Below are 27370 nucleotides of genomic sequence, written 5' to 3'. Positions count from 1 at the left end.
CAGGGAAATACCAATCAAAACCACACTCAGATACCACCTCACACCAGTCAGAGTGGCTGAAATGAATAAAATCAGGAGACTATAGATGTTGGCCAGGATGTGGAGAAACCAGAATCCTCTTGCACTGTTGGTGGGAATGCAAACTGGTGAAACCGCTCTGGAAAACAGTGTGGATGTTCCTCAAAAAATTAAAAATAGGTCTTTCCTACAACCCAGCAATAGCACTGTTAGGAATTTACCCAAGGGATACAGGAGTGCTGATGCATAGGGGCACTTGTACCCCAATGTTTATAGCAGCACTCTCAACAATAGCCAAATTGTGGAAAGAGCCTAAATGTCCATCAACTGATGAATGGATAAATTGTGGTTTATATACACAATGGAGTACTACGTGGCAATGAGAAAGAATGAAATATGGCCCTTTGTAGCAACGTGGATGGAACTGGAGAGTGTGATGCTAAGTGAAATAAGCCATACAGAGAAAGACAGATACCATATGGTTTCACTCTTATGTGGATCCTGAGAAACTTAACAGAAACCCATGGGGGAGGGGAAGGAAAAAAAAAAAAGAGGTTAGAGTGGGAGAGAGCCAAAGCATAAGAGACTCTTAAAAAGTGAGAACAAACTGAGGGTTGATGGGGGGTGGGAGGGAGGGGAGGGTGGGTGATGGGTATTGAGGCCACCTTTTGGGATGAGCACTGGGTGTTGTTTGAAACCAATTTGGCAATGACTTTCATATTAAAAAAAAGTAAATGCTCACATAAATGAATAACACAATAAAATAAATAAAATGCTCAGTATAATTTTATATTGAAAACAATAAAATTGCTTTTAATGAAAAAGAAGTTTTCTATTGCAATGCAACTGTGAAAAATGGTTTTTCATTCACGTTGGGTGTGTAGCACAGACATTTAACATAGACAGTATCACTAAGAGGTAGAAAATACTGTATTACAAAATCAGGGAAACACAAAACACCCATACAAAAATGCGTACTTTTTTCTTTATTCAACATGCTTAGGTATTAATATTGAAGAAGATTTGTAATAAGTTGCAAATTATGTGTGAAATGAATCAGATATGCTCAGCATATAAACAGAGATTATAAAGTTACTTATGCAAATATCGTTCCACTGTTGTTAATTGCTATAGGATTCAGATTACATAGAGATATATGATTGAGACATTCCCACATACCCTACACTAGCAAAGTGACTGTAAAAAAATTACTACTCACCTTAAATAAATGCTACTGGGACTCACCTTGGAGTAGACAGCTCCTACAAAGCACCTCTACTTCATACCAAGGTTTGGGGCCTCTATTAAGAATGCCCAGTTATTGCACTGATGTACCAGCTTCCAAAAACATGGTTTATAAACCCCACAAAGGATATTTTTCACTTTCCACAGAATCTATATTTTCAGGTAATCTCAAATGACCCTCAAACTTGATGACAATCTGTCTACTCACACATCACTTGAGAGACAGAAAGAAATTTAATTCATATACATTGTTTTTATTTTATTTTATTTTATTTTATTTTATTTTATTTTATTTTATTTTATTTTATTTTATTTTATTTTTAATTTATATCCAAATTAGTTAGCATATAATGAGACAATGATTTCAGGAGTAGATTCCTTAATGCCCCTTACCCTTTTAGCCCATCCCCTCTCCCACAACCCCTCCAGTAACCCTCAGTTTGTTCTCCATATTTATGGATCTCTTTTGTTTTGTGTCCCCCTCCCCGTTTTTATATTATTTTTGTTTCCCTTCCCTTATGTTCATCTGTTTTGTCTCTTTTTTTTAAAACATTTTTTTTTTCAACGTTTATTTATTTTTGGGACAGAGAGAGACAGAGCATGAACGGGGGAGGGGCAGAGAGAGAGGGAGACACAGAATCGGAAACAGGCTCCAGGCTCTGAGCCATCAGCCCAGAGCCCGACGCGGGGCTCGAACTCACGGACCGCGAGATCGTGACCTGGCTGAAGTCGGACGCTTAACCGACTGCGCCACCCAGGCGCCCCCTTAAAACATTTTTTAACATCTATTTATTATTGAGAGAGACAGAGCACGAGCATGGGAGGGGCAGAGAGAGGAGGAGACACAGAATCTGAAGGAGGCTACAGGCTCTGAGCTGTTAGCACAGAGCCTGATGTGGGGCTCAAACTCACAAACCCAGTGAGATCATGACCTGAGCTGAAGTCAGACCCTCAACCAACTGACCCACCCAGGCACCCCTGTTTTGTCTCTTAAAGTCCTCATATGAGTGAAGTCATATGATTTTTGTCTTTGAGTAACTTCACTCAGTAACTTCACTGATGATGAGTGATGTTGAGCATTTTTTCATATGTTGGTTGGTCATCTGGATGTCTTCTTTGGTGAGTGTCTTTTCATGTCTTTTGCCCATTTCTTCACCGGATTATTTGTTTTTTGGGTGTTGAGTTTGATAAGTTCTTTATAGATTTTGGATACTAACCCTTTATCTGATATGTCATTTGCAAATATCTTCTCCCATTCTATCAGTTGCCTTTTAGTTTTGCTGATGGTTTCCTTTGCTGTACAGAAGCTTTGTGTTTTGATGAGGTCCCAGTAGTTCATTTTTGCTTTTGTTTCCCTTGCCTCCAGAGACATGTTGAGTAAGAAGTTACTGTGACCAAAGTCAAAGAGGTTTTTGCTTGCTTTCTCCTCCAGGATTTTGATGGCTTCCTGTCTTACATTGAGGTCTTTCATCCATTTTGAGTTTATTTTTGTGTATGGTGTAAGAAAGTGGTCCAGGTTCATTCTTCCACGTGTCGCTGTACAGTTTTCCCAGCACCACTTGCTGAAGAGATTATCTTTATTCCATTGGATATTCTTTTTCGCTTTGTCAAAGATTAGTTGGTCATACGTTTGTGGGTCCATTTCTGGGTTCTCTATTCTGTTCCATTGATCTGAGTGTCTGTTTTTGTGCCAGTACCATACAGTCTTGATGATTACAGCTTTGTAGTATAGCTTGAAGTCTGAGACTGTGATGCCTCCTGATTTGGTTTTCTTTTTCAAGATTGCTTTGGCTATCAGGGTCTTTTCTGGTTCCATACAATTTTTCGGATTATTTGTTCTAGCTCTGTGAAGAATGCTGGTGTTACCTTGATAGGGATTGCATTGAATATGTAGATTCCTTTGGGTAGTATTGACATTTTAACAATATTTGTTCTTCCTATCCAGGAGCATGGAATCTTTTCTATTTTTTGTGTTTTCTTCAATTTCTTTCATAAGCTTTCTATAGTTTTCAGTGTATAGATTTTTCACCTCTGTGGTTAGATTTATTCCTAGGTATTTTATGGTTTTTGGTGCAACTGTAAATGGGATTGATTCCTTGATTTCCCTTTCTGCCGCTTCATTGTTGGTGTATAGGAATGCAACCGATTTCTGTGCATTGATTTTATCCTGAAACTTTGCTGAATTCGTGAAGTAATTCTAGCAGTTTTTTGTTGGAATCTTTTGGGTTTTCCATATAGAGTATCATGTCATCTGCTAAAAGTGAAAGTTTAACCTCTTCCTGGCCAATTTGGATGCCTTTTCTTTCTGTTGTCTGATTGCAGAGGCTAAGACTTCCAATACTATTTTGAATAACAGTGGCGAGAGTGGACATCCCTGTCTTGTTCCTGACTTTAGGGGGAAAGCTCTCGGTTTTTCTCCATTGAGGATGATATTAGTGTTGAGTTGTTCATATATGGCTTTTATGATCTCGAGGTATGCTTCTTCTATCCCTACTTTCTTGAGGGTTTTTATCAAGAAAGGATGCTGTATTTTGTCAAATGCTTTCTCTGCATCTATTGAGAGGATCATACGGTTCTTGTCCTTTCTTTTATTGATGTGATGAATCATGTTAATTATTTTGTGGATATTGAACCAGCCCTGCATCCCAGGTATAATTCCCGCTTGGTTGTGGTGAATAATTTTTTTTAATGTATTGTTGGATCCGGTTGGCTAATATCTTGCTGAGGATTTTTGCATCCATTTTCATCAGGGAAATTAGTCTATAGTTCTCTTTTTTCGTGTGGTCTCTGGTTTTGGAATCAAGGGAATGGTGGCTTCATAGAAAGAGTTTGGAAGGTTTCCTTCCATTTCTATTTTTGGGAACAGCTTCAAGAGAAAAGGTGTTAAGTCTTCCTTAAATGTTTGGTAGAATTCCCCTGGAAAGCCATCTGGCCCTGGACTCTTATTTTTGGGGAGATTTTTGATTAGCAATTCAATTTCCTTACTGGTTATGGTCTGTTCAAATTTTCTATTTCTTCCTGTTTTAGTTTTTGTAGTGTATATGTTTCTAAAATCATATACATTGTTAAGAAATTTCGTTTCTTTTTTTTCTAGTGAGCCAAAACAACTGCTCAGGTCACTTTTAAGTTTATATTTTTTACTCCTAGGCAGTGCCTGTTGTCACAGTCTGATATAGATTCTTCCCTCTGTCATCCAATATTTATTTTTCTGCCAAGGACTGAAAAAAAGAAACATAAAAATCTTGAGACCTGCCATGTGCTAAGTCATTTCCCATACCTTGAGAAATCCATGTCTTGGAAAGCTTGTTTCTTTATTAACTCACGCAGTATATTAGTGGCAGAACTAATTTGGAAATCAGGCCAACCTAACCCCAAATCCTATTTGCTTTCCACAGTCCCACTAAAAATCACCTGTTAGGGAAGGGAAATTTATTTTAAAATTTGAAATATTTACAGGTCACACTCATTTTTCCTATTAAAAATGAAAATGATTTAATCATGTCTTACAGTGGAAAATGCATATTCCTTTAATTTTATGGAGTAAAATAATATGCATTAAACATTTGTCACTATGTATTTATGTATTTATTTATTTACATTTATTTATTTACTTAGTACAGTTGACCTACAATATTACACTATTTTCAGGTGTACAATATAGTGAGTTGACAAGTTTATACATCATGTGCTCACCACATGTGTAGTCTGTGACCATGCAACACTATTACAATATCATTGACTGTATTCCTTATTGACTATCTGTTTTAGCCACTAACAGATGAGGCATCCCACTTGACATAGAAGATGAAAAAGATGGGGTTTCTGTATTTCCCCTACCAAAGTCCTTTTCTTTCTCTTGGCTATGGAATTATTTCTCTCTTGGAGTTAAAAAATGGGAAAAAGTGAATCCTAACACACTGACCTTTTCTCACAAAGGTTTATAGGTACTCTAGACAGCAATGCTGGGTTAGCTCCTGGGGCTAGGAGGTGTCAATATAATGCAGGTGTTGGCCTTGTGTCTGACAGAGGACTCTGACTATTCATCTCTTAGAATAAACATTTTCCAAAACCAATGAACTTGAGTCTGTTGCTTAAGTTGCTCAAATAAACACATAGGTCTAAAGAAATGTATTATGCTTTCTCCTACTATGCTAATTAGATAATTAAATTCAGGTTACTATGGTAATTACCAACAAGGACTTAACACTTCATGGTTCTCATATAATATTCACATTTATACAGGGACTTTCCATCTAAGTACAAAAGAACTAATAATGTAGAGATTGTAGAAGAGGCTAGCCTTAAAGTAACTATCACTTCCAAATTCATATACATTTAATGAGAGTTAATTATACAAAGTGATATTGTCCATGGGTGTTTACCATATGTACAGAATTCAATACGATGGGCACAAACACACACACACACACTTCTCATAGTAATCAACTCTTTCTTATACTCCTCGAAGTGTTTACTCTCCTGTAAAGTATTGACCAAAATACATAAATGCATGAATCAGAAGTAATTATATGTGATAGTAATCTAAGTGATGGTAGTTGTAATAGTTGCTATTATTATCATTATATTAGAAAGGTTTCTTCTCTAAAGACTGTAAAATGATGCCAGGAGTATTTTTTTTAAGTCAAGATCTTCTTTACCATAGTGATAAACATACCTTAATGGTTAAATGATGATGTTTCTCATGGTTGGATATATATCATAGGGAGAAAAGATCCATGAAATTGCAATCTAATCAATAATATTTATATAACATTAACACTTTAATATGGTTTTATTTACATTTCTTTCAAATAATATAGTCAAAACTGCTTTATAATGCTAAAAATATCAGTATAAATAACACTAATATTAAAATTACTAAGATTTGTCAAATTTCAGTATTATTTTTCTTTTTTCTATAACCGGTAATTAAATTTTATTAAGAAAAAAAGTGCTGGGTTTATACAATAAGCAAATGAACTTGTGTTAGCAGTTCTTATCAATGCAGTTTCGATAATAAGATAATAGAAATCGTTAATGTTTTACTTTTTATTTACATTTCAATTAGTTAACATGAGAAGGAAAGCTGGTAAAAAAGCAGATAAAAAGGGGCAGCCAGATGTCCGAAGCCTTTGCATGCCTTTGGCTTCTTCAAATCTTGCTTGCCTCTTGTATCAGCCTGTAGCCAAGAACTAGAAGCTTGACTGTGCTAGCCCCTCCCATCCCAGAAGCACATATGCATAAAAGACCAGTAAAACCCCAGCCTGATGCCTAGCCTTTGGAGGTGACTCCGCTGGGCCAGCACCGGTGCAAAATAAACAATCTTTTCTGATTCCCGGAGTGCTTGTCGCTTGTCTATTCCTGGGTGCCAAGTATTTGCTGTAACAAACACACAGTGTAATGTTAGTTTCAGCAGTATAATATAGTAATCCAAACTTACATGAAACACCTCATGATCATCAAAAGTACACTCCTTAATTCCCATAACCTCTTTAACCAATCCCCCCCACCAACCTCTCCCTGGTAACCATCAGTGTGTTCTCTATAGTTGAGTCTGTTTCTTGGTTTTCTTCTCTACTCCTTGTGTCCATTTCTCTTTCTTAAATTACACCTATGAGTGAATCATATAGTATTTGTCTTTTTCTGAGTTATTTCCTTTAGCATAATACTCTCTAGGTCCATCCATGCCAATGCAAATGGCAAGATTTCATTCTTCTTATGGCTGAGTAATATTCCATTGTTATATATGTATATATATGTGTGTGTGTCTATATGTACACATACATATATATGAGTACACACACACACACATATATATACATATCTTTTTTTTCTTTTTTCAAGCTTTTTTTAAAAGTCAAATTAGATAACATACAGTGTAATTCTAGTTTCAGGAATAGAATTTAGAGATTCATCAACTATATACAATGCCTAGTGTTCATCACAAGAGCCCTCTTTAATACCCATCACCCATTTAACCCATCCCCCTGCCCACCTCTCCTCCAACAACCCTCAGTTTGTTCTCTATAGTTAATAGTCTGTTTTACGGTTTGAATGTCTCTTTTTTTCACCCTCTGTGCATGTTTGTTTCTTAAATTCCATGTATGAATAAAATCATATGGTATTTATCTTCTCTGTTTGACTATTTCACTTAGCATAGTACTCTATAGCTCCAACCACATCATTACAAACAGCAGTATTCATTCTTTTTGATGGTTGAAGAATATTTTATTATATATAGCACCTTTCCATTATCCATTCATCGGTTGATAAATATTTGGGCTCTTTCCATAATTTTACTGTTTTTTTAATATAAAATTGATTGTCAAATTGGTTTCCATACAACACCCAGTGCTCATCACAACAGGTGCCCTCTTCAAAGCCCAACACCCACTTTCCCCTCCCTCCCAACCTCCATCAACCCTCAGTTTATTCTCAGTTTTTAAGAGTCTCTTATGGTTTGCCTCCCAACCTCTCTAACTTTCCCCCCCCTTTTTTTCATCACTGTGGAGTGGTGTGGCCCCTGTCTGGGCTGCTTGCACACTGCCAGGCTTGTGGTGCTCCTTTGATGAGATCTGACATTTAGCCGGGTTGGAGCAGCAAGGTGCACAGGGTCAGGAGGGCAGACTCAGCTCGCTTTGCTGTTGGTGGTGCCCTGCAGGAGGGGCCCTGCAGCACTGGGAGGGAGGCAGAGCCATCAGAGGGATGGATCCACAGAAGCACAGTGTTGGGTGTTTGCGCGGTGGAAGCAAGTTCGGTGATGGGAACTGGTTCCTTTTGGGATTTTGGCTGGGAGATGGGAGAGGGAGATGGTGCTTGCCAGTGCCTTTGTTTGCCTCCAAGCTGAGCTCTGTCTTCCAGGGCTCAACACCTCTCTTTCCTGGTGTCCTCTTGCCCTCCTGCTCCCCGTGCAGAGCTGTTGACTTATAACATTCCAGATGTTAAGTCCCACTGACTGTCAGAAGTCATGGAGTCCGGCCCCTCCACTTTTGCAAGCCCAACTTCAGGGGCTCTGCCTTGCCAGGCGGGCTGCCCCTCCACTGCCCCGGCTCCCTCCCGCCAGTCCGTGTAGCATGCACCGCCTCTCCGCCCTTCCTACCCTCTTCTGTGGGCCTCTTGTCTATGCTTGGCTCTGGAGAGTCCATTCTGCTAGTCTTCTGGCAGTTTCCTGGGTTATTTAGGCAGATGTGGGTGGAATCTAAGTGATCAGCAGGAGGAGGCCAGCATCCTCCTATGCTGCCATCTTCGCTCCGTCTCTGGCATTCATGCTTTTAAATCCTTACTGCAACCCAGGAAAGTTGTTTGAACTAGACTAAAAGTAGAAATTGTTTGGGATAGGTCGTTCTTTGTTTTATATAGCAAAATTCCAATGCCTAAATTCCTAGATGCTTCCAATGTGCAAATTATGTTTTTTTCCTTGGCATCAATAGTTATTAAAAAGAAAAAGTGTAATGATTTTGAAAGGGAGAATAAAATTTGTTACAGAATATAGATAAAATGGAAATATAAAATATTTTAATAGAGAAAATAATCTTTTATTTAAGTTTTTTTTTTTTTTTTATTTTGAGAGAGAGAGCAGGGGAGGGCCAGAGAGAGAAAGAGAAACAGAATATCAATCAGGCTTTGGACTGTGAGCACAGAGCCTCATGTGGGACTCAAACTCAGCAACTGTGAGTTCATGACCTGAGCCGAAGTCAAAAGTCAGATGCTTAACCAACTGAGCCACCCAGGTGCCCCCAGGAATCTTTAAATAAGAGAAAAATCTCACTGGGTTTAGAGTGAAAAAATAATAAGAATTTGGCATAAAAGAGTTCATAAAAGCATATAAAGTATTTTGTACATTCATAGATTTTCCCCTGATTTTTTTAACAAGTCAATTTTATTTTCAAAATAAGCTTGAGTTTTAATTTTTAAGTACACATATAGCAAAACATAGGAAGTATTTTGAAACAAATTGGCTTAATTCAAACAAAATAGACTGATTTTCAAACCACCAGTTGTTCAGTTGTGTTGTCAAGTAAATAATTTTGACTCATAAAATTGTCAACCTTCTAACACTGTTTTTTCATAAATTTGTTCATTCATCCACTCAGTCAAAAGCTATGTATGAGCATTTATTATCTACTGGATGTTGTGCAACTCACCAGATGCAAAATTGAGCAGGACAAGCTCTTACTTTTGCCTCACAGATTTTCAGTTAAGAGGGGACTCTGGCATTTAAAAAAGAGGAAACAGCATGGACGTGAGTATTTTGACACAGATATTTACAAAATGGAGAGAGGTTGGAGATGATTAAGTACAGTTTATGAAGGATACCAGTAAGATATGAAACTTAAAAAGCTAGATTAGAGTAATTCAATTCATGTGAATTGAGTGGATCTTATATCTTGGGCACTATGCTAAAATAATCTTATGGCAACTTGGACTAAGAAAGTGATGGTGGCTAGAGGAGCCATGGAGGAAAGAGAAAACACAATTTTGACCATAGTCTAGACTAAGAAATATCTTTTACATTTCAACCCAATGTGTCAACCCAATGTGCATAGCCAGACACTGAAACAGTCTATGATGAAAATATGTATTTATGACTTAAAATTTTCTCTAATCTCTTTCAGCTTTCATTGAAAGAAAAAAAGAGATGGTACTGACCCATTTGGTTGATATCAAAACTGGAGACCTGCAGCTTGTAAAACTCTAGTAGATAATTAAGAATGACAATAAAATCATTAATTTATTGATAAGGCAGTAGGGGCGATGGGGTAAATGTATCAAGCTTAGCTCGAAAGCATTTTGCTTCTTAAAAAAGAGATAGTAAGTAGTAACACTTAATGAATAAAGTGGGTTTGGAATAAATTTATGAGTTTGGTTGGGAACAGGTTGAGTTTGAGATTCTGATGAGACATTCAAGAATATTTGTCAACTCATATGTGAATCCTGATAAACTTAACAGAAGACCATGGGGAAGGGGAAGGGGAAAAAAGGTTACAGAGAAGGAGGGAGGCAAACCATAAGAGACTTTTAAGGACTGAGAACAAACTAAGGATAGATGGGGGGTGGGGAAGAGGGGAAAGTGGGTGATGGGCAGGCAGGAGGGCACTTGTTGGGATGAGCACTGGGTGTTATATGGAAACCAATTTGACAATAAATTATATTAAAAAATAAAATAGTGATCTAAACATAAAAAAAAGAATACTTGTCAAGCAGGCAGTTGGAGTCAGAGGGTCCAGGATTCAGTGCGATGGCCTAGTGTGCTGATTTTGATTTATGAATCATCTTTATAAGCATGGCCATTTGGTCATTGTTCTGTAGATGTGGATGAAATCACTGGGAAGAGACTACAGAATAAGATAGGGGGAAGGCTAAGACCTAAGCTTTGAGGAATTCCCAACTTTTAATGGGCGCTGAATAAACCCAAAGAGACAGGGAGGGAGGGTGTTTACAAAGGGATAGGGAGAAAAATAAGCAGAAGTGTGTCAATAAAATCAACAGTAGAAGAAGGTGCTTTAGGAAGGAAAACTGTCTATTCAATTAAATGACAGAGGTAATTGGTGACATTTTAATACAGTAATATAGGTGAAAGCCAGGATTCAGCAGGCTAAGCAGTGATTGTATGGTTTAAAAAAAAAAAAAGAGAAATCAAAAGTCTTTTAGGGAAACTGGCTGTGAAGAAAGAAATAAGGTAGGAAGCATTTGGGAACAAATTGTAGAGGGCCTTGTTTTTTACTAGGGAAATTGGATATAATTGGGAACTCACAAATTTTTAGATAGGTGTGTGACATAACTGGTTTGGTGTTAATATATAATCAACTCTGGCAATAGTGTGTGAAGTGGATGGGCCATGTTTGGAATGATACTGGCAGCAAGAGGGCAGCTATTAGAAGTCTATTGCCACTATGTAGTTAACAGAGAGCAGAAATTGAATATCATTTAAGTGAGATATGTTGTCATAAAATAAATAATGGAAGTGTAAACTCATGCTTTGTCTTCACATACTTATATGAAGTCAGCTTCTTCATTTTCATTTTTTATAAGGTATAATTTTTTTTAAATCCCTATAGAGGAGACAGTTTTCCCCTATAGGGTTTTGAAATGAAATATACTATTCTCAATAAAATAATTGTGGAAAGAGGTAGAGCAGTTTTAAAAAGAGCTAGTGGGAAATAAAAATAATTAACTTTCAAAACTCAAGGCAGAAAAACAACTGACAGGTCCTCAATCTACTCAGGATTAAAGTTCATTTCCCATTAATAAATAATTTATTGAAGGAAATTATGATACATTGCAGTACATTTAAAAATTAATCTTGGGGCGCGTGGGTGGCTCAGTCGGTTAAGCGTCTGACTTCGGCTCAGGTCATGATCTTACAGTTCGTGGGTTCGAGCCCTGCGTTGGGCTCTGTGCTGACAGCTCAGAGTCTGGAGCCTGCTTCGGATTCTGTGTCTCCCTCTCTCTCTGCCCCTCCCCTGTTCATGCTCTGTCTCTTTCTGTCTCAAAAATAAATAAAAAAAAAAAAAGAAGGTTCTTCTTATGGTAAGAACCTTCTTTAAAAAAAAATTAATCTTGGGGCGCCTGGGTGGCGCAGTCGGTTGAGCGTCCAACTTCAGCCAGGTCACGATCTCAAGGTACGGGAGTTCGAGCCCCGCGGCGGGCTCTGGGCTGATGGCTCAGAGCCTGGAGCCTATTTCCGATTCTGTGTCTCCCTCTCTCTCTGCCCCTCCCCCGTTCATGCTCTGTCTCTCTCTGTCCCAAAAATAAATAAACGTTGAAAAAAAAATTAATCTTATCTACTCTATATAAGTTAGACAATAAAGTGTTATTTTCAAGTGATGCAGGAAGCAAATGAGAACTCTTAGGCCACTCTGTATTCCTCATTAAAAAAAAATGGTGGAACAGCTAAAAAACATAGTCTAGATAAAAGCATGATTTCCTGTTCAATAAAAGCATTAAAACTTCGAAATAATTAACCATAATAATTAATAAAAAAAATCCATCTCAAGTATGTGTTTTCTGTTTTCTTTTTCTTTAGTTTTCCCTGGACATTTTTCCATAACAGGACATGTCAAAAACACTTTTGAAAAAAGTCAGTGGTTTAGAATGAATGAACCACATTCCAGAAATATAAATTTGACTTAGCTAAAGGGAAAAAAAAACCTTTCAAGACAAGCCAAAATGATACAGCAGATAAAGAATAAGCATACAAATTATAATTTAAAATAGGAAGGTGATATATGTTAATAATTTTACCTCTTAATATAAATATTTTAACTCAGCCCTTGTCAACAAGGCATTTGAATTCCATTGCAATAATGGACATGGATTTTTATTGACATTCATTAGAAAGGTAGAAGGAAAAGTAAACAGTATTATATTATTTAAGATACAAAAATGGTGGGGCGCCTGGGTGGCTCAGTTTGTTAAGCATCCGACTTTGGCTCAGGTCATGATCTCATGGTTCGTGAGTTTGAGCCCTGCGTCAGGGTCTGTGGTGACAGCTCGGAGCCTGGAACGTGGTTCGGATTCTGTGTCTCCCACTCTCTCTGCTCCTCACCTGATCTCTCTCTCTCTCTCTCAAAAATAAGTAAATGTTTAAAAAGATTAAAAAAAAGAGACAAAAATGGTTAGGCCCCAGGAGAAATGTAATGGAAAAATAATATATTTGGCCTTTTTTTGTTCTTAGAAATGTGACCACAATATTACAATGAATTTTGATTAAAAAAATCTATTGCCTCCCTTGAGGGTCACTAAAAATAAACAAATAAATCATATATGGAAGTAGATGTTATAAGATGAAATGTTCAAATTTATATATTTGCTTGCTTTTTTTTGAATATTCTATATACTTTTGTTGGTATGTGTTAGAAGAGTGGAAGATGGAGAAGAAAAGCAGTGGATTTGGTCATGTTAAAATTAAACATTTGGGATGCCTGGGTGGTTCAATCAGTTAAGCATCCAATTTGATTTTGGCTCAGGTCATGATCTTATGGCCATGGGATAGAGCTCTGCATTGGGCGCAGGATGGAGTGCGGAGTCTACTTGGGATTCTCTCTCTCTGACCCTCCCCCACTTGTGCACACACACACACTCTCTCTCTCTGAAAATAAATATATACAAAAATACATAAATAAAAATAAACTTAAATTAAACATTTAGTCATATCCATAAATACTTCTGTTTATGTTTACTTACATTAAAAATAAATTGATTAGTATCATGCAGTATAAAAATAGTGCAAAAAGAATGAAAAAAGTAACAATCTCCCCTACTCTCCTAATTTACTGTACAGATCCTTAGAATTATTTTTATATATCTCTGCTATCAGTATTTATGACTATCTTCAAATTGCAAAAATATCATTATTTACTTATGTTCCTATATTCCTGTTCCAATAAACACCTCAATTTCTCTGTCCTCTACGTTTACATTTTGATTATTTTATCATCGATTTTAGTTTCTTTAATGGATAGCTTTGTAACTACAGAGAGAACCACAGATAATTTTGTACCTTTTAAGTTCAACTGATCAACATTTCCCAGTGTCTTCTGATTTGCTGCTTTTTAAATAAGAGCATTAACTTCCTGAATGTAACTTTTATGTCTACTCAAGTTCTACTTCTTCAAAAATTCTGTCACATTCTGTTTTTGTTCAATAATTAAAATAAATTTCTTTATCCCCACTTTAAATAATGATGGCCAATTAACAGTTTTTACAAAATTATGACCAGGTGAATATTTTTTACTGAACAATCAGTGTGCTATTGTTATCACTCCTTCTCTTTAGTTCTGCTGTTATGACCCCATGCCATATACAAAAATTGATATCTCTAACATCAAAGAAAAATATATTTCCCTTTCATTCTTGTCTACCAATCCACATTCTATTTTGTTTCATACTTATACCTTTCTTGTATGTGTTTTTGTTTTTTCTTGGAATTTGGAATTGCTTTCCATTTTTCTTACTGAGATATAAAATCAATACCATATTTATTTTTTAACATCTTGCAAATTCTTATAAATTCAAATTTTTTATACTATTCTCTTATATTGAAAGCATTCTATTTAGAAGCAACTGGCTACTAGTTCAAATTTGGAAAAATTAATTTTAATCTTTCTGCATAGTTTTTTCTTTAACTGGGCTCTTAGACAAGTCCAGCATTCATTGTATCCAACATCTTTTTAATTTTTGTTTTCTACCCTGGTTTTGTGAGAGTACAACTTCGAAATCTTCCTCACGGAGGATGCTTTTAGGATAAAGTTTATGGACTACCTGGAAGATGGTGGCATAGGAGGACGCTGGGCTCACCACGCATCCTGCTGATCACTTAGATTCCACCTAGACCTGCCTAAATAACCCAGAAAACTGCCAGAAGACTAGCAGAACAGAGTTTCCCAAGCCAAGTGCAGATGAGAGGCCCACGGAAGAGGGTAGGAAGGGCGGAGAGGCAGTGCGCACTCCATGGACTGGCGGGAGGGAGCTGGGGCAGAGGGGCGGCCTGCCGGCCAAGCAGAGCCCCCGAGTCTGGCTTGCAAAAGTGGAGGGGCCAGACAGAGTGTGTTCCGGCAGCAAGCGGGACTTGACATCTGGAAGGTTATAAGCTAACAGCTCTGCTCGGAGAATGGGAGAGCTGGAGGACAACCGGAGGGAGAGTTGTTGAGCCCCGGATGACAGAGCTCAGCTTGGCGGGGAACATAGGTGCTTGCCAGTGCCATCTCCCTCACCCATTCCCCAGCCAAAATCCCAAAGGGAACCAGTTCCTGCCAGGGAACTTGCTTGCACCCTGCAAACACCCAACACTGTGCTTTTGCAGATCCATCCCTCTGGCGGGTCTGACTCCTTCCCAGTGCCACAGGGCCCCTCCCGAAGCGGATCTCCGAAGGAAAAGCGAGCTGAGCCTGCCCCTGCTGCGCCTGTGCACCTTGCCGATCCACCCCAGGTAATATGCCAGATCCCCAGCACCACAATCCTGGCAGTGTGCCAGTAGCCCAGACGGGCCATGCCACCCCAGAGTGAATCCGCCCCTAGGAGAGGGAAAGAGAAGGCACACACCAGTCTGACTGTGGCCCCAGCGTTGGACTGGGGGCAGACATCAGGTCTGACTGCGGCCCCGCCTACCAACGCAAGTTATTTAAGACAGCACAGGGGAAGTGCCCCGCAGTCCTGCACCACTCCAGGGACTATCCAAAATGACGAAACAGAAGAATTCCCCTCAGAAGAACGTCCAGGAAATAACAACAGCTAATGAACTGATCAAAAATGATTTAAACAATATAACTGAAAGTGAATTTAGAATGATAGTCATAAAATTAATCACTGGGCTTGAAAACAGTATAAAAGAGAGCAGAGAATCTCTTGCTACAGAGATCAAGGGACTAAGGAACAGCCAGGAAGAGCTAAAAAATGCTATCAACGAGCTGCAAAATAAAATGGAGACAATTACGGCTCGGATTGAAGAGGCTGAGGAGAGAATAGGTGAACTAGAAGATAAAATTATGGAAAAAGAAGAAGCTGAGAAAAAGAGATAAAAAATCCAGGAGTATGAGGGGAAAATTAGAGAACTAAGTGATACACTAAAAAGAAATAATATACGCATAATTGGTATTCCAGAGGAGGAAGAGAGAGGGAAAGGTGCTGAAGGGGTACTTGAAGAAATAATAGCTGAGAACTTCCCGGATCTGGGGAAGGAAAAAGACATTGAAATCCAAGAGGCACAGAGAACTCCCTTCAGACGTAACTTGAATCGATCTTCTGCATGACATATCATAGTGAAACTGGCAAAATACAAGGATAAAGAGAAAATTCTGAAAGCAGCTAGAGATAAACATGCTCTAACATATAAAGGGAGACCTATAAGACTCGTGACACATCTCTCTATTGAAACTTGGCAGGCCAGAAAGGAATGGCAGAGATATTCAATGTGATGAACAGAAAAAATATGCAGCCGAGAATCCTTTATCCAGCAAGTCTGTCATTTAGAATAGAAGGAGAGATAAAGGTCTTCCCAAACAAACAAAAACTGAAGGAATTCATCACCACTAAACCAGCCCTACAAGAGATCCTAAGGGGGATCCTGTGAGACAAAGTACCAGAGACATCTCTACAAGCATAAAACATACAGACATCACAATGACTCTAAACCCATATCTTTCTATAGTAACACTGAATGTAAATGGATTAAATGCGCCAACCAAAAGACATAGGGTATCAGAATGGATAAAAAAACAAGACCCATCTATTTGCTGTCTACAAGACACTCATTTTAGACCTGAGGACACCTTCAGATTGAGAGTGAGGGGATGGAGAGCTATTTATCATGCCACTGGAAGTCAAAAGAAAGCTGGAGTAGCCGTACTTATATCAGACAAACTAGACTTTAAATTAAAGGCTGTAGCAAGAGATGAAGAAGGGCATTATATAATAATCACAGGGTCTATCCATTAGGAAGAGCTAACAATTATAAATGTCTATGCACCGAATACCGGAGCCCCCAAATATATAAAACAATTACTCACAAACATAAGCAACCTTATTGATAAGAATGTGGTAATTGCAGGGGACTTTAACACTCCACTTACAGAAATGGATAGATCATCTAGACACACGGTCAATAAAGAAGCAAGGGCCCTGAATGATACATTGGATCAGACAGACTTGACAGATGTTGAGCATCTTTTCATGCGTCTATTGGCTATCTGGATATCTCCTTTAGAGAAGTGTCTATTCATGTCCTGTGCCCATTTCTTTACTGGATTTTCAGGTGTGGAGTTTGGTGAGTTCTTTATAGATTTTGGATAATAGCCCTTTATCCGATATGTTATTTGCAAATATGTTTTCCAATTCCTTCGGTTGCCTTTTAGTTTTGTGGATTGTTTCCTTTGCAGTGCAGAAACTTTTTAGTTAGTTAAGTGAAATAAGTCAGGCAGAGAAAGACAGATACCATATGTTTTCACTCATATGTGGATCCTGAGAAACTTAACAGAAGACCACGGGGGAGGGGAAGGGGGGAAAAAGTTACAAAAAGGAAGAAAGCAAACCATAAGAGACTCTTAAATACTGACAACAAACTGAGGGTTGATGGGGGGTGGGGGGAGGGGAAAGTGGGTGATGGGCATTGAGGAGGGCACCTGTTGGGATGAGTACTCGGTGTTGTATGGAAACCAATTTGACAATAAATTATATATAATGTAAAAATTAATTAATTAATAAGTTAATTAATTAATTAATTAAATTCTTTCTAAAAGTGCTTAGAGGGTTCTTTAAATATGTAGACATATTTAAAGTAATCTGTCCTATCCTAGTTCAGTTTGGGGAAACTTTATTCCATATTTCTTTGATAATTTCCTCTTACTGTTTTCTTGTTTTTTTTTTTTTTTTTTTTTTTACATATCTTTTTATTTGTCTTGAAAGGTATCTAGTCAGATACTGAATTTTTTGGGTTAATATTTTATGTCATTTAGATTAAGTTCTTAGAAAGGTCCTATTTTATTTTCTCAACGATCTATTGATTTTATAATTTAATCAATTATACCTTAATTATATCACACTATATATAGTTTTCTTTTGGTTTTTTCTTATTTTGATCTTTCTTCTATCACAACTTTCTAAGTAGAGGTGTGTTTTACTGATGCTTCTAAATGTCTTTTGTGTACATGAATAATTGCTTCTTTTGAGGTTAATTTTACCTAGGCTTTACCTTTTATGCTGGAGGCTTTCTTCAAATATCGAGTTGTCTTTACTTTGTCTTTTATAATTTATGTCGAAAGGTTAGGGTGACAGATAAGAAGCTTGGAGATGATCAAAATATGCGTTCATATGAGTGAGCAAGAAGTTGGGCTTTATCCTAATGGTTCTCTAAAATCCCAGTATCATTATTGCTTTATGGATGATAACACTCATCTTAGGTGTCCTAGTTTTCCCAAACTATTTGGCTGTCTTGTAGAGAACAAGTCTCCAATGTGCTATCTGGGACTAAACTGCCCTGAATAGGAGTTGGGATGAGGCATGAAATGATAGGGAATCTATGACTCCATTTATATATCAAAGAAACTAATTTATTCTTTAAATTTGCACGTTATTTTCACTCCTACTCTTTGTTGTTGTCTTTGAGTGTTACTTAATATATAAACATGTTTACATAGTTCCCACATCTTGTGTTATAAATTTTGCATTTTATCTCTAGTTTAACCATTTCTATTCTTTTATCTACTTTTCATCTTCTCCAAGGATTCCTTCTTTCTTGTTCTTTTTGTTATTATGGTTTTGTAACTTTAATTCATTTATTGTCTCTTAAATAGTGTGTCAGTAGAAGTCAGAAAAATGTTTATGTTGAGCCAGAAGACCTCAACTCTATAGTTATTTGGTGGACTTTTTTAAAACATGATTTTAATCTTACAATATCTTTGTGTTTCTGATTATATTGATATTCAAATTTGTCTGAGACATAAATACAAGGTTTTCTCCATAGACTGTATTCATCTTAGTATTTCTTAACTTACTTGTTATTATATTTAGCCTGCTTCAACTTTTACTTGTAGAATTTTGGAGGAGAGAAAGGCATTCCAAACCAGGTGATGCTGGAAAAGGTGATATTCTCAGTTAATTCTTAGATCGTAACCTAGTCCTCCTGTGGTTTGGATGTAAATCATTCTACAGCTGCAGGGCCATCTAGAGTTCCTAAGTGAAGCATATTCCAGGAGTACTGGCTTTCTAGACTGCAATAGTTGTGTACATAGGTAATGGTCTAGAACTGGAATTTTAATTGCTTGTGGAAGAATGATTCACAGAGGAAGAGGTACTATCAATGATGTTTTTACAGTGTTCACATAAGCCTAGTACAGTGGCTGTCAGCTTTGAAAGACATATCACCCTTTTAGCCTGGCCCTTATCTAACTTTAATTATCTACCCTGGAAAGAGATGTGGAAAGAGATTGTCATATTGCTTTCTTTTCCCTGACCACTTGTTAAAGTAACATATGTTAAACTCATTTATTAAAGTTGTAAATAAGTAAGCAAGTGAAAATCAGGCGTTTGTCATCTTCCCTCTCTTTCTACCCCTTTTTTGTGAAGGGAGAGTTGCACACAGAGATGTGTGGCTGGACAGAAACCCAGAAATCTGGAAAGTGTATTATGTGGAAGAAGCACTTGGTTGCCAGCAGCTGTAGCTCTGGGTTTCCACACACCGTCAATCTAGTGTCTGGAAATCACTGCTCCCCTCCTTACTTCACCTCATGTGGAGAGCAGACACAGAGCAAATGTTTGTCTCATGTTGCAGCAGCCAAGCCATTTAGGAAAGTAAAGAAAGAGAAAGCAAGGATGATGGAGGAGGGAAAAATAACCTTCCAGCAGTGCTTACAACTTCATTTTACTGTCAGATTTCTTGTTACCAGCTTTAATGTGGACATTGTATATAGAAGATTAGAGGAAGGAAAGGGATTTGACTCATAGTGGAAGGGCAGTATCTTGATCAGCCTTCAGGAATTCTTTTATAGTAGAACCAAGGAAACTTCCGATGTTCTCAGAAAGAAGGGTAAATCTGGGAAACAGTGCCTGAAGATACTTTGCAAATGAAAACAGGAGATAAAGTATTTCACTATACCCCTCTGAGTGTGATTTACACCCTCTGTTCAGAACAGGAAACTGAGGCATGCAGAGATCAATTCAGCCCTGAAAATCACACACATATTACCAGGACCAGTAATATAAGTGTTAGTCACCCTGTTGTTAAAATAAAATGCATGTATTTTTTTAAACTTCTGAAGTAGGCTTGGCATTTTCAAAAAGAAGGAATAAGGAAAATAGTATTTCTGTAGAAAGAAAATTTCCTTACACCTTATTATGTCTATTATTTGGAAAGTTCTTACTTCTGGTTTTCAAGAAGAGTGCTCTGTATATTTGTGCCTTTTTTTTTTTTATTTATTTTTTATTTTTTTTAAATTTTTTTTTTCAACGTTTTATTTATTTTTGGGACAAAGAGAGACAGAGCATGAACGGGGGAGGGGCAGAGAGAGAGGGAGACACAGAATCTGAAGCAGGCCCCAGGCTCTGAGCCATCAGCCCAGAGCCCGACGCGGGGCTCGAACTCACGGACCGCGAGATCGTGACCTGGCTGAAGTCGGACGCTTAACCGACTGCGCCACCCAGGCGCCCCTATTTGTGCCTTTTTGACTACTGTTTCAAGAGCAGCCAGAAAAAAGCCAGAATATGATTCAGAGGAGTTGAGGACACATAAACTCTTGCTTCCATTTTTTTTCAACTTTGACCTTAACCATAAGCTCTAATATTTCTTACAATGGAAATGTACCCAAACTTAATCAGTTTTTCTATATCTGGTCTAAGACCTGAGACCTGAAACATAAATCATACTTGACTAGTGAGTAGAATTATTTTTCATCCATGATGAGAGCAAATTATAATAGTAAAGAGATTTGGAATAAATGACAGACACTTTTAAGTGAAAGGTAAACATTTCTATACACTTCAATTTCCTTTACTCAAACTAGTGGGTTGTGTCAGAGAATGAAATATTTTCAGTGACTATAAGGAACACATGATAGATTTGTCCCTGCAAAAAATATTGCCTCATGTAGATATATGCTCAAATATATTTTTTGCTAAAACTCTTGAGTTTGTGCTTTTCGGACATAACCCTTGATTATTTGTTCTATACTCAGAACACTTATGACACCCACTCAAATATTATTTCTCTTTCATGAATACAAACACCACCTTCTGGTTTGGAGACTCTAATTTTGTACTGATAAACATGGGTAAAATTTAATTGTTAGCAGAAAACAGCTTTATTCAGCCCATGGTTATTTTGTATCTCATGAGATTAAAAGAATTGCAATACTTGATCTAAACATATAAATGCTTGATTCACTGAACTCACATGTCTTTGGTTTCCAAGAATATTACAGAAGAATGATTTATAATTCTTAGTATTTTTATTTTTAGAAAATTTATTATACTTTTAAGCTTGGCAGTTCTTTATGCACAGGGGTTTTCAAAGTGGCAGTGAATCTGGAGCGAATAAAACTAAAAGAATAATACATAGCAAGAAATGGTTCACTAGTTTTGAAGATTCATCTATTCCAAAAAAGAGAGCAATGTTACTGTAAAAAAAAGTTAGCAATGTTTGTTTTACAGCAATTGTAAAACTTTTATCTTCCACATATGAATAAAATGGGAATAAAATTTAGTTTAACTTTAAAATGGAAAAAAAGTCATTTAGCCAGTAAGCTTGTTTTATTTCTTTGATAAAGACATTTTAACATTTTATAGTGTCTTACACTGCAACATTCAGCTTAAATAGCTTTCCTTATAATCAGTTAAAATCAGTAAGACATCACTTCATTCTTTATTATCAAATGATCAAGATTAGCAGTTCACAAGTGAAGATATTCACTTATTCCCAATAAAATTATTATACTTCCTCCCTTAAATTATAGTTTGCCAGTCATGTCCCAATAACTTTTCAAAATCTGAGCTTCTGTTAATATTTTGTCTTATCACATTACTTTTATTTATTTTCTCATTGAAGGAAGAGTATTCTTGAAGCTTAATTCAATAGATTTGAACTATCCCTAATCATACATGGTATGCTTCATACAAATCAGGCTCAGATAACATGACTAGTAATAATTTCCTTGTGTGTGTGTGTGTGTGTGTGTGTGTGTGTGTGTGTGAGGTTGTTGTTAGGGGCCAGAGGTGCAGAGGTGGAAAGCAAATTGAAAATAAATAAATAAATAAATAAATCCCATCTCCACAAAGTTTAACATAATTATTATAATTTTTTTAATGTTTATTTTTTTAGAGAGAGAGGAGCACAAGCAGGGGAGAAGCAGAGAGAGAGAGGGAGACACAGAATCCGAAACAGGCTCCAGGCTCCTAGCTGTCAGCACAAAGCTGACGCAGGGCTCGAACTCACAAACCATAAGATCATGACCTGAGCCAAAGCCAGACGCTCAACTGACTGAGCCACCCAGACGCCCCTTAACATAATTATTATAAAAGTTCATGCTAGAATATTTTATTACAGATAGTTCTGTATGTGCTTTGTTCTAATCAATGGAACCTATGAGGCTAAAGTTCCCTAAGACTGTGTATTTTGTTTCTTTCTTTTTTTTTTTTCAACGTTTATTTATTTTTTTTGGGACAGAGAGAGACAGAGCATGAACGGGGGAGGGGCAGAGAGAGAGGGAGACACAGCATCGGAAACAGGCTCCAGGCTCTGAGCCATCAGCCCAGAGCCTGATGCGGGGCTCGAACTCACGGACCGCGAGATCGTGACCTGGCTGAAGTCGGACGCTTAACCGACTGCGCCACCCAGGCGCCCCTGTGTATTTTGTTTCTAAATGACTAGCACCTAGTCCAGAATTTGTTGCATTTTCACTCCTCAATGACTAACATGATATTTATCTGATTGAATACACGCGTGAATTTCTCATATACCTGTAACCCAGAACAAAAGAGTAGTCAGTCAATAATTATTTACTGATTTTATCATCTATTGGTACTCTTGCAGGTTCCTGTTAAATCAGCAATACTAGAATTAACTTCATAGAGTACATTCTGTGTTTGGTTCAGACACACATCCAAAAGCTCAGTTCTTGATATGAAACCTCCCCCAAACTTAGCCTGTTGACTTGATAAAGTTAATGTGGCAGTCATAAGAAAAACACTTGACCGGGTTCCTTCACAAAATGTTTTCTTGTCACTATTTTTGAAATCTCTACCTCTAGTTAGTTCTATTTCAGAGAAAAATTAAAAGAAAACTTGCATTCTTATTAAAGAAGTTCACTGCAAATGTTTAGGTTAATTTAAAAAGGTTAATAATTGGGGCGCCTGGGTGGCTCAGTCGGTTAAGTGTCCGACTTCAGCTCAGGTCACGATCTCGCGGTCCGTGAGTTCGAGCCCCGCATCAGGCTCTGGGCTGATGGCTCAGAGCCTGGAGCCTGCTTCCGATTCTGTGTCTCCCTCTCTCTCTGCCCCTTCCCCGTTCATGCTCTGTCTCTCTCTGTCTCAAAAATAAATAAACGTTAAAAAAAATTTTTTAAAAAAAGGTTAATAATTATAATAGAAGATTTTCATTATCCCTAAATGAAGCACCTTGATCTAAGAGTGTAGCCTAGAACTAATCACTCTTTTTTATTATTAGTTTAAATAGTTCACTTTATTTGAGGTGATTGAATTGTCTGCACATAGTTTTGTTCTCTAATTGCTGAGCTTACCATGGAGAAGATAAATAATAACCAGTCTGCTTTATATGCAGGTGTTAGCTTTGGTCTATAGAAATACCTGGTTTAATTTGATGCAATTGATTCCTTTATTTGGGGGTCTAGTAAAGAAAGCTGTACTTTTTCCTCAGCCACATTTGATAGCCTTTATTTAAAAAAAATATTTTTGAGCTTTACATTGGATGTTTATAAAGTGGCAATTCTAAGTGACATGGAGAAAGGGACTTATGATGTGTTGTAAATATTTAAGTTGCTTTTACTGATTTGTTTTGAAGCGTGAAGAATGTAGAATTTCAGTAGTGAAATTTATACCTAATATGGTGATATTTTTACTAATTTGTGTACTAAGAGTGTGAAAGTAAGGACAAAAGGATTCCTGTGAAGACAGGATTGTGATAGCACAGCATTATCACTCAAAGTTTTCATTTGGCCAAGGAATCATTCTTAGAGTTGTGTACGTGTAACTGTATACTCATACAATGCAGGTTAAGAAGACACATGGGGATATTTGGCAACTTTTTAAATTTAATAAGTCAATGCAAGAAAGAAAACTGCAACAATTATAAGAGAACAGAATGTATATCAAGTTGACATCTCAAGCCTCCAATAACCAGTACGGGTGGTCTCAAGGCGGTACAACTCCAGATCGTTTTGAACTCCCCTTGATGATATTCAACATTTAGCCTTAGACCAGTTTCAACTTCCAAAAAGATCAATTTGGGGGAGCTGAAGTCAGAAATTAATATGTATGCTTGACTCACTTTCCCACTCATTAATTTATTCAGTTTTTGTATATTGAACTCATGTTTATTAAATACCTGGATACCACAGACACTGTGATAGGCATATATAGGGTAAATAGCTTACCATTTTTCTTTGAGGTGATTAAATTCTAGTGAAGGGGGCTATATAATATAAATATAACAATATAGAATAATACATAAAATGATGAATAAAACGAAATACATAAGATGTCTTTATGTGATCAAAGAGGTCTTTTCTAATAGTGGTAATATTTGAGATCACTTTTGAAGAATGTATGGAAATATTGTAGGCTTCTATGTCTACAAGGACATTTTGATAGGGGGATAAATATTTAGTATAAGTTAAATACCAAGATATATATTCTAGGAAATATAGATAGTTTGGTTTGCATGGAATGTACACTGTATGTTTGGCTTTTGATATAACTCTAAAGATATGTCTGGAAAAATAAAAATAAGCCAAATGATGAAGGCCATATGAACAACAATATTTTGTCCTTCTTCTTGAAAAGGAGATTTAATTAAAGAGACTTAAACTACAGACAGTGTTGAATAGGTGAAGAACATGGGGGAGCAAAACTATTCTGCATGATATTGTAATATTGGATACATGACAATATGCGTTTGTCAAAATCTATTGACACAGACAAGAAAATTTAATGCATGCAGATTTTAAAATTATTTAGGACTTCAATGGATCTTAGGAGAGAATGAAAAACAATCTAACATTCTAACTGTGCAGCAGATATATGAAACTACCTTACTGAAAACAGTAGGGAATAGTTGTTGATGTAAGTAATTTTGGAAATGAGTGGAGTATGTAAAAATTAAGGCCAAAGGAGCTGTACATAAGCACAGTACTTTAGTTGACCAACTTGATAAAGTGAGTGGGAAGTTACAGATACTCAAAGAGAGAAGGCTAGAATTATCTATCCGTAATAGGTTAGAATTGGAAATAAAAAATGAACTCATGTTTAACTTAATATAGATCAGATGGCTACATATAAATACATATAGTTACATACTATATATATAGTTACATACTATATATAGTTATATACTATATATATAGTTACATACTATATATATAGTTACATACTATATATATATATATATATATATATAGTTACATACTACATATGTATAGTTTCTTCTCTATGAGCTGAGAAGTTTATGACACTAGTAGAAAGGACCCAAGATGAGCCTGGAACATTTTGTAGTGCCAGAAAGTAAGGAGCATTAAAAAACAAAACAAAACAAAACACCCATAAAAATAATGATAAGCATATGATAAAGGGGCACAGAGACCAAATCAAAAAGGTTTTTTGGTAGTCAAAATGTCTTATAATTAATAATCAAGTATCAGAATAAATAGATAATTAAAAAAATAATAGTATATTTTGTATGTTTTTTAAGTCCTTTTGTGATATGAATTTCCATGTTTGGTCTAAGTACTAGGTACTCTCCAAACATGATCATACCAGTGAGGGTAAAATTCTAGTGGAAGATAGGTGAGATAGGAAATAATAATCTTTGGGCTAATCAAATGAAGCAATGTATAGACAGAAACACAAATTCTCAACTGAGAGATGGCCATTAACATGCACTAGATTGTCCTGAATTAACCAATTTTATACTAATTAGAAAGATGCTATTTCTCAAATAAACCAATTTTGGTGAAAAAAACATAGCTTGGGGAATTTATTTTATTGAGCCTCTCAGATTTTATTTGTCACTTATTATTTTTAAGAATTTTAGAAAATATTTGAATGTTACAAAGTGACATTCTCTTTACTGTTAGAATGTTTGTGAATGAGGGCTTTACTATTGCTTATTTTGACTGTTATGATCATAGAATATTTTCTTTATCCTATGTCTTTACACTACTGTAATTTGTGTTTTTCTTTTTTATTTTTTCTTACCAACTCAATTATGTCCTCTTTCTGTCATATTCCAACACCACTTTTCAGTCCATTCTGACATAGCATTATAACAGGTGGGACTTTTGGGTACCCTATGAACTTGGGTTCTGAAATTAGAGTAGCAAGCTCTAATCTTTGCTCAATCACATACTGTGTAACCTTGGGAAAGTTATTTAAATTCCATAAGCCTCAGTTGTTTGTAAAATAGAGAGAAATAGTAGTGACTGTTACATAAGTTTGTTTTAGAATTAAACAAAATAGTTTATATGATGTACCTCATACCAAATATGCAGTAAATGCTTAAGATACTGATTACTTAAACATTCTTAACAATTTTCTTTACTGGTCTTTCCTCTATCTTTCTCTTCACTCCTGTTTCTTTCTTTTTTCCTTTTTTTAATGTTCTTTTTTCTTTTTTAAAATTTACATCCAAATTAGCATAGAGTGCAACAATGATTTCAGGAGTAGATTCCTTAATGCCCCTTACCCATTTAGCTCATCCCCCCTCCCACAACCCCTCCAGTAACCCTCAGTTTGTTCTCCACATGAGTCTCTTCTGTTTTGTCCTCCTTCCTGTTTTTATATTATTTTTGTTTCCCTTCTCTTATGTTCATCTGTTTTGTTTCTTAAAGTCCTCATATGTTCACTCCTCTGTTTCATTGGTGGCTCTTACTCATTCCCAGGTTTCACTACTCATCATTTTACAAATTCTTACTAGACAAGCTTGTGAAGTCAGCCTGCATGCTAACTGTAAATCTTAGCCCACATATAGTTTCTGAGTATGAAGATCATTTATTCAGTTTTCACAGGATATTTATTGGTTCTTCAAGGATAGAAACAATATCCTTTTTATTTCTTCATTTTCCTGCAAAACATTTCATGTAGAGCTGACTATTCGGAAGTGCTAAAGCGATATATTTTTTTTTTAATAAATAGACCCATGAAACTCATTTCTTTTCTATTTTTTAAAATTTTTTAACCTTTATTTATTATTGAAAGACAGAGAGACACAGAGGATGAGCAGGGGAGGAGTAGAGAGAGGGGAAGACACAGAATCCGAAGCAGGCTCCAGTCTCTGAGCTGTAGCACAGGGCCCGATGCGGGGCTCGAACCCACAAACTGTGAGATCATGACCTGAGCCGAAGTTGGTTGTCTAACCAACTGAGCCACCCAGGCGCCCCTCTTTTCTATT

This window comes from Lynx rufus, unplaced genomic scaffold, assembly GCF_022079265.1.
Source record: "Lynx rufus isolate CCGP_SWC_20201006 ecotype Redwood Valley unplaced genomic scaffold, mLynRuf1.p SCAF_7, whole genome shotgun sequence".
In the NCBI taxonomy this organism is placed as follows: Eukaryota; Metazoa; Chordata; class Mammalia; order Carnivora; family Felidae; genus Lynx; species Lynx rufus.
This window is presented reverse-complemented; position numbering follows the sequence as displayed.